This window comes from Zeugodacus cucurbitae, chromosome 5 (genome assembly GCF_028554725.1).
Source record: "Zeugodacus cucurbitae isolate PBARC_wt_2022May chromosome 5, idZeuCucr1.2, whole genome shotgun sequence".
Classification (NCBI taxonomy): Eukaryota; Metazoa; Arthropoda; class Insecta; order Diptera; family Tephritidae; genus Zeugodacus; species Zeugodacus cucurbitae.
The window spans coordinates 2,106,818-2,119,257 of NC_071670.1; the positions used below are offsets into that span (position 1 = coordinate 2,106,818).

Below are 12,440 nucleotides of genomic sequence, written 5' to 3' on the forward strand. Positions count from 1 at the left end.
TAAACTTTTTATGGTCCATCATCGCCGAAAAGATTAAATATGCTTTCGTCTGTGAGAAGCACTGTCTGTCAAATGTCAATACCCTTCTTCAAGTGCTGATTTGCGAAAGTTATACGTTTTCGACTGTTCAATTCAGATATAGTCGGTGCTCGTCGCGCTGTTGGTGACGATAATTTGAGGATAACCATTACGCCAAAATGTTTTCTCAATTGTATACTTGCTCAACCATATTTCCGAAGCTTTTTCCACTTCACTACATATTTCTGAACAGCTCACACGGCCATTTTTTCGTGCCATATCCCTTATTATGTCCTTCATTAAGTGTTCGCGCGCCTCTCGATGCATTTTTTTATTCTCTATTATTATTTTTATAAACAAATCTAGTATGTGCTGTATTGTAAACTTATATTCAGAGGTAGTTTTATCAATTTCGCTCATTGATTTTGCTTCTTTTCGTTATTATATCATAATTTCTCTAAAATCTGAGGAAGTTTCATATCTTTTCTCCATTATTGTCAAAATAGGAAATAATCGCTGGTCCACTTCACAGCACGTGATAAACTGTTCCACTTCTATGTTGAAGCTATTTTGTTTTAAAATGATAACAAGAAACTCTTAAACGTAAGGATAAACAATGCCGTACGATGAATTATGACGCACCAACTTTGAACATTAGGCCAATTTTTGAGTTTTTACATTTAGTTTGCAAATAATTTTTATAACTGGAAAATTAAATATATTTTGTTTTTTATTTTGATCAGTTCATAGAAGAACTTTTTTCATTTTAATGGACTAAAAACGGAAAATTTGATTTTAGAGTGCCGTACGATGAAATATGACGCTGACTGTATATATACTACGTACCTAGCCTAACCAACAATAACAAAAACAACACAAATCATATAGCAGCAATTGCAACAACACTATGCAAAAGATGAAAGAAAATAAAAGCAAAAAAAAACAAAACGAAAAAAAAATAAAAGAAAATGGCAAAAACCTCGAACCGGTTTTTCGGAGTGCGCGAGTTTTGTATTGAATGGAATTTTTATTTGAAATCGCTTGAGACGGAGGCTGTGGGAGCGGTCGCGACGAATTGGACAAGAAGCAAAAGCAAAAGCAAAAGCAAAAAATATTAATGAAATAAATAATAATGAAGGCACAAGCACACACACACTAATACTAATACATACAAGTATATGTGTATGAAGCGAGAACTAATAAGAGCAGAAATTCGATTTGGGTAAGAAAATAGTGGAAATGGCAGCTAATGCGCAGGGAAAGCGCAGAAATGCCAGCCGTAGATACTGTTCTGTCTACAAAAATGGCAGATCATGAAATTTTAGAAAATTACATTTTTTTGCAGCTGTCAGTTTTTGTAGCTTATTACATGTACATGGCTCGAGGCAAGATCATACAAAGTGAAGGGTTGTTAGAAAGTGGTTTATGAATATATAAGTGTATGTATGTATGTATGTACGTTTTACTGCAAGAGTTAATTAGTAAGAATTTAAGAAAGCAACAAAATTGTAGAAAAAAATATTGAAAATTGGATTTCAGTAAATATTTCAAGGCATTTACGTAATCAAGTTTTAAATTTTGTTGCTTATACTTATACGAGGTGTGTTAAAAAAAATTGCGAGAATTGTAAAATTTACAATTTTAAAAAGTCCAATTGTCAAAACTTAAGAAAATAAAAACGAAAATTGCCTCATACATACATACATATGTATTTATGTATATGCTCACGTTTGTACATAAAAGCTTTGTATCGAATTGCTTTTCGCTCGCCATTTGACAATTAGCACGAATACGTAAAATCAGTAGAGCCCAAAACCTACCCCCCCCTCACACATAAATTGTCTAGCATTAAAGTCATTTAATTTGAGAGAAAAATCTATAATTATCATAGCGTGACATACATTAAGAAATATGGTATAAAATTAGTATGGCAAGTTGCATATACAAATACATAGCTACTTACATACATATATACTTGCACAGATGTGTACATGAAGATCTGTATGTATGTACATAAACATATTTCGTTGTATATAGCGGCAAACAACCCAGTAGGAAATGCATGGCGAATATTTGTTGATCTGAAAAAAAATAAATAAAAAAAATCTTTAAAAAAAATTCATAAGGATAAATTAATAAAATTCATTAAAAAAATATTAATAAAATTGTTTTTTAGCAACAATAACAAAAAAAAAAAAAAATAAATAAATATAGAGTAAATGGATCTGCGACATGGACTACATATTTTACCAAAACGGTTGTACGAGTACATAAAATTAGTAACACTTCCATAAGTGAGTACCGAAATGAGAAGTGATTTGGAGCACGAAATCTCTAATATAAATCAAAAGTCATTCATAAACCATTGTATTTTCCCACAAGGCCGCCATAGCCCACAGTCATACCAGTCAGCCAAAACGTCGTAAACAAAGACATGATTTATCGCAGCAATTTAATTTGTGCTTAAGCCCAGCAACACGAAAATTAACCCAATACAAATACCAATTACCATGGCTGCATTAGTATTGGGTACACATACACCGTTATTTATGTATATGTATATACACTAGTAGAATTGACGTTTGTATGTATGCAGGTATATACTAGGTCTCTGTGTATTTTGTGAAAAATTATATTAGTATTTGTATAAGTTTTCATTTTGCTTTTCACTATTTTTCGTGCATTATTCGCTTGAAAAAAAAAAAAACACGTCGACGCCATTGTTATTTAGTCATAGTGGGTCATGTGATCTCCTCTCGTACTTGTAGTAAGTTCATTTATAGGTAGATACTGAAAGATAGAATTTGTGTTTGTATGTAAGTAAGTAAGTATATTCCGGGCAGGCGCTACTCTTACCATATACATACTATATAAGGCTCGTACATAGATGTATGTACGTATATATTTTAGGTTAGTTATCATAAAAAGTCATTTCACATGCATATTCACCTAATTTTTATTATTTTTCACCAGCCGACCAAGAGCTCCGCTATTCTTTCCCTACTCGATGTCTTCCCATTAAAATAAAATTTTAATAAAAATCGAAAAGCAAATTGCAAAATCTTCAAACGTAAATTAATGTACTTCAGCCGCCGACTCTAATTCGCTTATGTACATATTTATGTACCATGAAGCCAGAAAATATACTAGTCTTCAACTACATATAATTTTTTTGACTGAAAGTTTAACTGGTCCAAAAAGTACTAGTTTACTACCACTAACCTAATAGTTTACTACTATACTAGCCTTCAACTAAATTTTTTTAATAAAAATGGAACTGGCCCGAAAAAGTACTGGATAACAACTAAATATTTTTCAAGACCGAAGCGAGCGTTTTATTAATAAGTACTTTACCCAATGTAAATTCTATTAATTTTTTTGTCTGTTCGGAACTAGTAAAAGACGTCTGTCAATTCGTAAGATACCGCTACATCAAATATACTAACAAGTTGTTCTTGAGTTCATACTAGTTCCAAACTAGTCTACAACTAGTTCCTTTCACTGCAGTATAACTCTTACATATGTATGTTTATATGTATATTTCAAGTAAATTTCTGTTCAAGCGAAAATAAAAAAAAATAAAGAAAGCATTCATTCTAAACTTTTTAATGTATTTATTTCTTTTTCTTATTGTTTTGTTGGCATTTTTTATGTTTTAAGGTCAGCGTAATTGAGAGGTTTCGCGTTCAATCTCATTTGCTGTTGATTTCTTTTTCAATTTAAAATTTAATCGATTCACATATGTACATACACAAGGGTATTTAAGTGTGTATGTAATTAAAAAAAGTGAGACCATATGGGCTACAATCCAGTTTTAACAGTTGGATCTATTAAATAATATAAATCAAGCCAAGAGCTCGGGTATGAATTCTTTAATGTGATTGGCGTTGAACCGTTTAGCCGGTTATAGCCGAATTGATGAGAGCGCGCCACTTAGGGATGGCAAAAAATTTTTTTTAACCGATTAAATAATCAAATGATTAATTGAAAGATATAAAAAAATAATTGCAATTAATTGCAATTAATGTAAATAAATCGATTAATCGATTAATTCCAATGTTTTCAAATAATACTAAATTGCATAAAGTATTATAATTCTCTATCACAGAGTTCCAGACATATCCAAAAAGAGAAAATGGCCTACATTTGAAGTTAAGTAGCACAATGACATTCAATTTTTCAAAATATGCACAGCAATCTTAAAGTAAAAGAATTGCCTCTTGCTTGAAAGACTATGTTTTGCAACTTTGCGTAAAAATAAAACCAATAAAATATGTATGTATGTGATTGGCGTCCAACCGTTTAGCCGGTTATAGCCGAATCGATGAGAGCGCGCCACTCCTCTCTTTCCTTCGCAGTTCGGCGCCAGTTGGAGATCCCAAGTGTAACCAGGTCGATTTCCACCTGGTCCATCCAACGGAGTGGAGGTCTTCCCCTTCCTCGACTTCCTCCGGCGGGTACTGCATCGAACACTTTCAGCGCTGGAGTGTTTTCGTCCATTCGGACAACATGACCTAGCCAGCGTAGCCGCTGACTTTTTATTCGCTGAACTATGTCAATGTGGTCGTAAACGTCTCAAAAACTCCTAGTGTTCTTTAATAGCAAAGGCATTTATCATGTATTTTATTATTCAAACTTAATAGAGATTCTCAGATCTTGATATAGATAGAAGAACCCTTGAATTAAAAAAAAATAAGAAGGGTTTGGACCTATTAAACCCTATTACGCTGTTATAGGGATTTAAAAAGCAATACTTCGACTCAAGAAACCCTAAAGAGAACATCGTCGAAATCGCAACACCGGAAGGCACCGTTAGAACTTAAAGAAGTGTAAAAAAGTAGCGGAAAATAAGAGAAAGTTGCAATAGTTCCCGAGTTGACTGTACAAACTTTCATAATATAAATTTTTACATATATGCACACATATATCTATAGGAATACATACGGACCTACATAGTTACATATAAGCCGTAAAATACTGCTTGACCTCTTTTAAAGTTCCGCATCGCCTTCAACTCAATTGAGGGGGAAACTGAAAAGGTACGAGTACATCATTTCCGTGCGTATTTCTACGAAACCCACCAATACAAACGGAAAAACAACAAACTGGGAATCAGAATAAAAAAAAACAACAACGAACTGGAGTGTATGGCAGTACAAAAACAAAAAACGATTAAATTGGAAAATAACGATGAAAGGCAATATTGGCGACGTGGCTTTTTAGACTAGACGCTATATGTATGAGACGATGTATGCTTGTATATATACTTACATATGTATATATATGAGTGGATGTCTGTATGTATTCGGGTCTCTATGGAGTAAAAAGCATGAGTATGTAAGTTTTTGTTGCAGCTGTCGTGTTTGAAAATAGCGAAGCATGATTGTGTTGTTCGGACATTTTGGCAAAACTTGGGCGGAGACAATGACGACCGGGGGCCTCACAGGACAGGGCGGGTGGTTGACTGAAATTTATTAACGATGACTCATCAAAATGCACGATTTTCTAAAGTTTCTGCCAAATCAGCTGAAAAATTAACAAAACTGAAATGGCAGTGCTGCAATATGCGGCAACAACAACAACAAGAGCAGTAACAACACAAACAACAAGTGGTAACTATTGCAACAACAACAACAGTAAATAACGACATTTGAAAATAGAAGCGCAAATACATAACTGTTTCTACACTTAGATACTTGTATGTATATATGTATAGCGTATCTATGTAATCCAATTGTCAGTGTGTGTGTGTGTGTGATAATGATGATGAAATTTTTGCCAAGTAAGCAGCATAAATTACACGAAATGCATACAAAACATGTTCACACACACTCACCTACATATATACGTAAATTGCCACAGAAAGCAACAGCACGTAAACAGCAACAACAACAACATTAAATAAAATCATGCGCAAATATAATAAAAAACAATAATTAACGCTGTAACATATAATCAACAACAAATCAGGGTAGTCAAAAACAACATAAAACATTCAACAGCGCGTTTCTTTGTTGCAGCAACAAATGCATACATACTTACATACGTACAAATGTATCTGCAACAAAACCAAAAAAGAAGTGTTTAAAACCAAAAACAAATGCGAAGAACCACGCTCAGTTATTATGGCAAAAACAAAAAACGAAAGACACGTCGTCAACGTCAACGGCAACAGCAACAACAATTGCTGTCTATGTATTTGTTGCTTTGTTGGCACATCAGCAACAAAAACAACAGCAAAGAACATACCACGTACGGAATTGCAACAAAAATGCAAGAGTTTATCGCCATGCTGACGATTGTGTGCGCGAATAATGGCGAAAATGGGACACGGTGTTGCCACCTGTGGAAAACAATTTTTAAAAATCGCATGAAGTTTACTTTTCAAATTAACATTGCATGTAAGCTGGTTGAGAATTACAAGCAAAGGTGAGTTTGAATGAAAGAATGCTCCAAAAAACATGTATTAGCTGGTTGCCACATTTTCTGTAGAAGTTTCAACTCGATCGGAATTTGGAAGAAGACGAACAAAATATACCCGGAATTTCGAATAAGAAGAACGGCTTCGTGCGCCAGTTCCCATGCGGAATGATGGTGGCTGCATCATATGAAATTGCTATCGAGCAACAAGATATGGAAATATAATGAATCCACCTAGTGCACCCGAATCGTTCGTTAATGACCGTCAAAGTGTGTAAGTTCCCATAGCAATATGGAACTCTAGGGATTGTCGAGCTCCTGCTGACGCTAGGATGGCTATTAGTATTGCGCATAGTACCCGATAGAATGTACTTGGTCGACCGGAGTGTATTAGTGTTCTTGAAAAGGTCTCTAGCCGAAATGGTGCAAAACTTTATAGTAAGCCGTCCAAACACCCGACAACAACAAATCTCTTCAACGTCATTCAAACCAGAGGTGACCTTTCTCTGCCGTTGCTATCAACCTTTGTCACTAGGACCGTTTAGAAGCTTTTTCTACAAGAAATTATTTTTTATCTATAACAAAGAACAATTATCATTGAGAATCAGCTCAGGAATGCAAAAACCCGACTCTTGGTTAAGAAGATAATTAATAGAAATATCTTCACAAGAACAAATGACTTTTAAAGGGTGCTTTTAGTGGGGTGAGATTACCGGATTTCGGGAACTCGTCTTTTAAAAAAGGATTTGACCAAACACTCCCAGCTTAGTTAGAAAATTTGTATACAGACCGTACTCAACATATGTACATCTGTTGTATTCATACCTCAAATGAAGGGTCATTGAGTATATTATTGGACGCCTGGAGATTGCCTTGCATTCCCAGAAAAGTTTGACCAAAACCAGTTCTAGAAACTTGAGCTTAAATACAAACTTCTAGACTTTAGAGATCCTAACGCTTCTTCGAACCATCTGGCAACTCTTCTGCCAACAAGTGTAAATGTATTGTATATACAAACATTTTGAAATGTATGTATGTCTCGCATTGAAGATCGCATTCACTAAATAGCAACAACAACAACAACAAGAGCAACAAGCCAAGTTAACCCACCGAATATTGTTGGTTTGGCTATCAAAAGCGCAGTAAGAACAAAGGCGTTGGCGTGACTCTTGGTGGGCAACATTGATTGTAACAGTAAAATGGAAAATTATCAATATGTATGTATGGGAGTGTGTGTTAGTGTTGTTGTTGCGGTTTGTTTGCATTGGTAGTGGTAGGCGAGTTAATGAAGTAGTTGATGCAGTCGCAGCGGTTGGTGGGGAGAAAGGGGTTTAACGGTTAAACAAAGCTAAAGCGAATGTGCAACGTTGTGGCAGTTGAAGCGTAAGTGCATGGGTGTGTTTGTTTGTGCGTGGCTGCATAAATTTTACAAAATTACAATAACAAAGCGATTAAAACACATAATGTTCACGATTTCATAGATATAAGTGTGTGTGTGTGTGTTTCTGTGAAATTAATGTTTGCATATATGTAATATATGCCACATACATATATACATATACAAACATATATACAAGAGACAAAGTCTGTGCTACAATGAACTGTTATCTGCGATTATAAATTGGCAAAATGTTGTAGGTGTTACCACAAGTAAACACTCTCTCACACACATATGTACATACATACATATTAAAGTTTACTGTGTTGTATGTTTGTATGTAGCTAAACAAACGTGTTGTTCTTGTTTTAAATACGAGTAAGCCTCAATAGTGGAGCAATCTACATACACTTGTATAAGCTGCAACAACAACAAATACATACATACAGACAGACACACTTATACAGAGGCAATCGTTTGTTTTTCGCTTAAACAACGCCTACAGAAAAGGAAACACCACAAAAACAACAATCCAGCAACACCAGAAACACCAACAACATACAAACAACCGCAAAAACAATAACAAACAAACGAGTGAGTGGCTTTTGCTTTGACTATGCCATGCCTCTCCCTTCGCTGGCAACTGCTGCTGTCGCTGTCGTTGTATTGTCTGTGTCTATGACAATGTCGCTGCCACAGCCGTTGGCTTAAGCTTCGCTTCGTTGTGACCGTCACCACACCGCACCATACCTAACCTACTACTACCACTTCGTGGGTGCAGTCGTCGTGTGGGCGTCTCGTTGGCAGCTTGATGTGGCACGACTGCAATTGCAGTATGTTGCATGATGGTGTAACGTGGGCGGTGACGAGCGGAGATGTGTGGGGGGAGGAAAGTATACACGATGGTGGATGTCACATCCAATGCTCGGCTGCGCTATTCGACGACTACAGTAGCGCAAATAATAAATCGGTTCAGGTCAGCCGGAGTTCAGCAAAAGTCCATTCTGGTTGATCTGTAGCCGCGTCGTCGCAGAAAAAAATAGTAATAAAATGCAACAACAGCAAATGATAGAGAGCAAAAGTTTAGTACGGAGATTTACTCATCAAATGCAATTATCAATTGAGCCGAATTGGTCGAAGTGTATTTTGTACTGGCGGAAAATGGACGACCGCAATTCGATTTGTGGATGGGCACAGAGTTCGGAATGCAGGCTTTCGAGAATTATAAAAAGTTTTAGGAATGCAAAATGTGGCACGGATATAAACATATCCGACAGGACAGTGGCTAGATTTCGGCACAAAGCTTTCAAAATATTGCAGAGATAATGATAAAAAATCAATTTTATTGATGATAATCTTGTTTTTTGAAGCTTTTAGAGACAGTTAACTTTTACAATTAACGAAAATCTTTCAATAAAGCATTTAAGGTAACTTTTAATAATCTTAAGGAATTTTGAAACCTTTACTGATCTCTTGGATCGCTTTAAATTGGACATTAATATTCTAAAAAGCTTTTTAGGAAGCTTTTAGTGTTTGTTAACTTTAACAATTAACTATATTTTTGTATAAAGCTTCTAAAGAAAGCTTTTTTGAAACTTTTATATCGCTTGAATTGGAAATTAATCTTGAATATAAAGCTTTCAACGAAATTTGTATGATAGTTAACTCTAGTAACTAACGATAATCTTCAATAAAGCTTTTAAGGATGCTTTAAATGATCTCTCCGATCGCTTTAAGTGGAACAAAAATATTGACTAAAGCTTTTAAGGAAGCTTTTAGTGATCTTGAAACACTTTGAAAGCTTTGTTGATCTCTTTAAAATGAACACATTTCTACTTTTTGCTGTGAAATATCAATTAAGAATGATGAAATGATTTATAAAATAATAATTTAGGAGTAATCCATATAAAATGAGCTTGACTCGATAGCAATGTCTTCTCAATTTTCTAGAGTTAAGGAACCAGAAAAAATAAAATTTTAATATTGAGACTTTTACTGTATAAAGTTATTATTTCTATTTTAAATTTTGTTTATACAGATATAATATTTAGCTGTATATGAACCAGCATCTAAATATTTATGTACTTATATCTACAAATGTGTGCCTGTATTCTAGAATATTGTCGCACTTTCAGCATTTTATTTCGAATTGCATTTTTGTGAATACATATATGTATGTACGAAACCGGTTTAAGTTCACAAAAAAAAATATTTCGCTGCATACCTGTTTGAAAACAATGCAGAATCCTTTCTATAGCGCTCTCTCAGTTTCAGTTTCAGGTGATTCATGTTAGTATGAAGAATTTCAAATAAAAAATGAAAAAAAAAATAAAAATTAAAATAATATAAACGAGATCGTTAATCATTTGATCATACGCTGAAACATGGACAAACGAAATGAATCACGCGGAGAGCAGTTCAAAGCACTCGGAATGAGAGTGAAATAACAAAAAATGAAATCATATAAAATATATATGTATACACATTTTAGTATGTTAAAATGATCATTTGTATGAGATAATTTTGCTAATAATAAACAATATAAATGTGTATGTATGTATGTGTATATGAATATAATGTATATACATATATTATAAATTACACTAAACGTTGACAGATATGGAATTGTCTCAAAGTATACATAATTACAAATATAAATACATGTGCATATACACAGGCAAATGTATATGTGGATCTGTATACTCAATCAACAGTTTATCAGTAAAACTTCAAACTTTTTATTCTATTTGCTTATTTAAGAAAAAAAAAACATAAATACATACATACATACGCATATTAAGTATAAAAAACCTGTTTATAATCTTATATATACATATATATAGTATGTATGTATGTTTTATAGACCCACATCCATTCATGTATATTCCATGCTCATCATCGTAGTCATCATCAAAGTATTTGTTTTCACTAGAAAGCCGCATTGCATCATCATCATTTCAACTAAGTCCACGCACTTACTTACATATATTATATAAATATTTATAAAACCGATTACTCAGCGTTATCAAAAAGTCCCCAGTCTCTAGAGTAGGTATTACCAATGAATGTGCAAAATTATGAATTAAAATAGACACTATAATATTATAGTATAGAAGCATGTGAAATGAATAGCTATTGATTAAGCCGACTCTATCTAGCTTGTCTTCCGATAATTCTTTAGAACTTTGATCGAACGATTACGAGTACTGCACAAACTGGAGAGGAATCACTAATGGTATTCGTTCCGATAACTCGAAAGGTCACATAATATAAGTAAACCCTCCCAAGTATGCTCTCAGCCGTCTATGGATTTTGCAGATAATACAAAATAGTATGCGGTTATTATAGGAAGAATGCAGTAGTAGCACGATCCGGGGAGTTTCTTCAAGTTGGTACGGTAGTGAGAAAACAGAATCCAACAATTCACCTATAATGAAGGTATGTTCCCCACGGGTTACTTAGGGAGTTCTTTAAAATACCTTTTTTCTCAGGCTTTAAATCCAAATATCTTCATAGAATGCCTCAAATGTTTCTCGGAAAGTTTGCATGACTTTAATGAGATATTTTTTGGAAGAGAGCCCAATCCACACTTCTTTGAAAATATCATTCCACCCGTGAGGCCATACATAGTACTTATTTTATAGAGAAATTATTGCGTTCCACAAATTAGAAGTCAGGATAAACATTCGGAACAAACGATTTGAAAGAATTGTTATCTCGTACGAGGTGATAGACGACGATATGGGTTTCGGTCTCTTCGACTAAACAGTCCAACACTAACGTCGGGAAGATAATACTATTGGATATCTGGACAATTCGTCAACTCCCTATCCCCTATCAATGAAGGAATCGTCGTAACCAGAGCGGAAGCGAATTCATATAAGACCAAGAACGGTTACCACAGCAGTATCCCTGTAAAACTATTTTTTGAATGCGCAATTGAAAAAAGTTTCCACTATAATTGGGTCTATATTGCCAAACACGGCTTTATATCCGGTCAAACACTATCCACTCCACAAACATTCCATTACTATTTCGAAGAACTTAGGTTAGGTTAAAGATCGGATTCCTGTTCCTCAGGAGATTCCACTTGCACAGATAAAGTCGCCAACCCTTTGTGTTGTCGCAAACTCCACGATATAGAGGCCCAAGACCTTCAAGTGGCAACAATCTGCTAAAGGAACGTTTCTTGACGAAACCTTAGACATCGACTTTAGTGTGGTTCATTGACTCGTTTATTAGGATCCAAGAAGTGCAGCTTGACAATTAGATACAAATCGTAACAGGAGTTCGTATGACGGCGGGAAAGCAATTGAATCGTATAATTTGTAACAAAAATGTCCAATGTAGCTGAGTTTGAGGTTAAAATATTTCGAACATTAATTCACTTCCCTTTTTGTTGTATTCGTACCGCATTGAATATATGTACATATGTATGTATGTATGTATGCACACCATATACATATGCATCAATAACAAAACAAAAACAAAGTTGAATGACTTTTAAACATTTTCCATTAACTTATATGTGAGTATATACTTTATACATGAGTTGATACATACATACATGCATGAGAGTACCATTATAAGCGAAGAAAGCAATCCGACTGAGGGGATGGTTTGG

The 12,440-nt window shown here is 34.5% G+C and overlaps 1 long non-coding RNA gene across 1 annotated transcript in view; it reads right to left on the reverse strand.

The window, feature by feature from the left end:
* LOC128922104 (uncharacterized) overlaps window positions 1–12,440 on the reverse strand; it is a 60,503-nt gene that overhangs the window by 17,967 nt on the left and 30,096 nt on the right. Inside the window, exon 2 of the long non-coding RNA XR_008471369.1 lies at window positions 1,982–2,099. This is a non-coding gene — a long non-coding RNA (uncharacterized LOC128922104). The remainder of the gene's footprint in view (window positions 1–1,981; window positions 2,100–12,440) is intronic.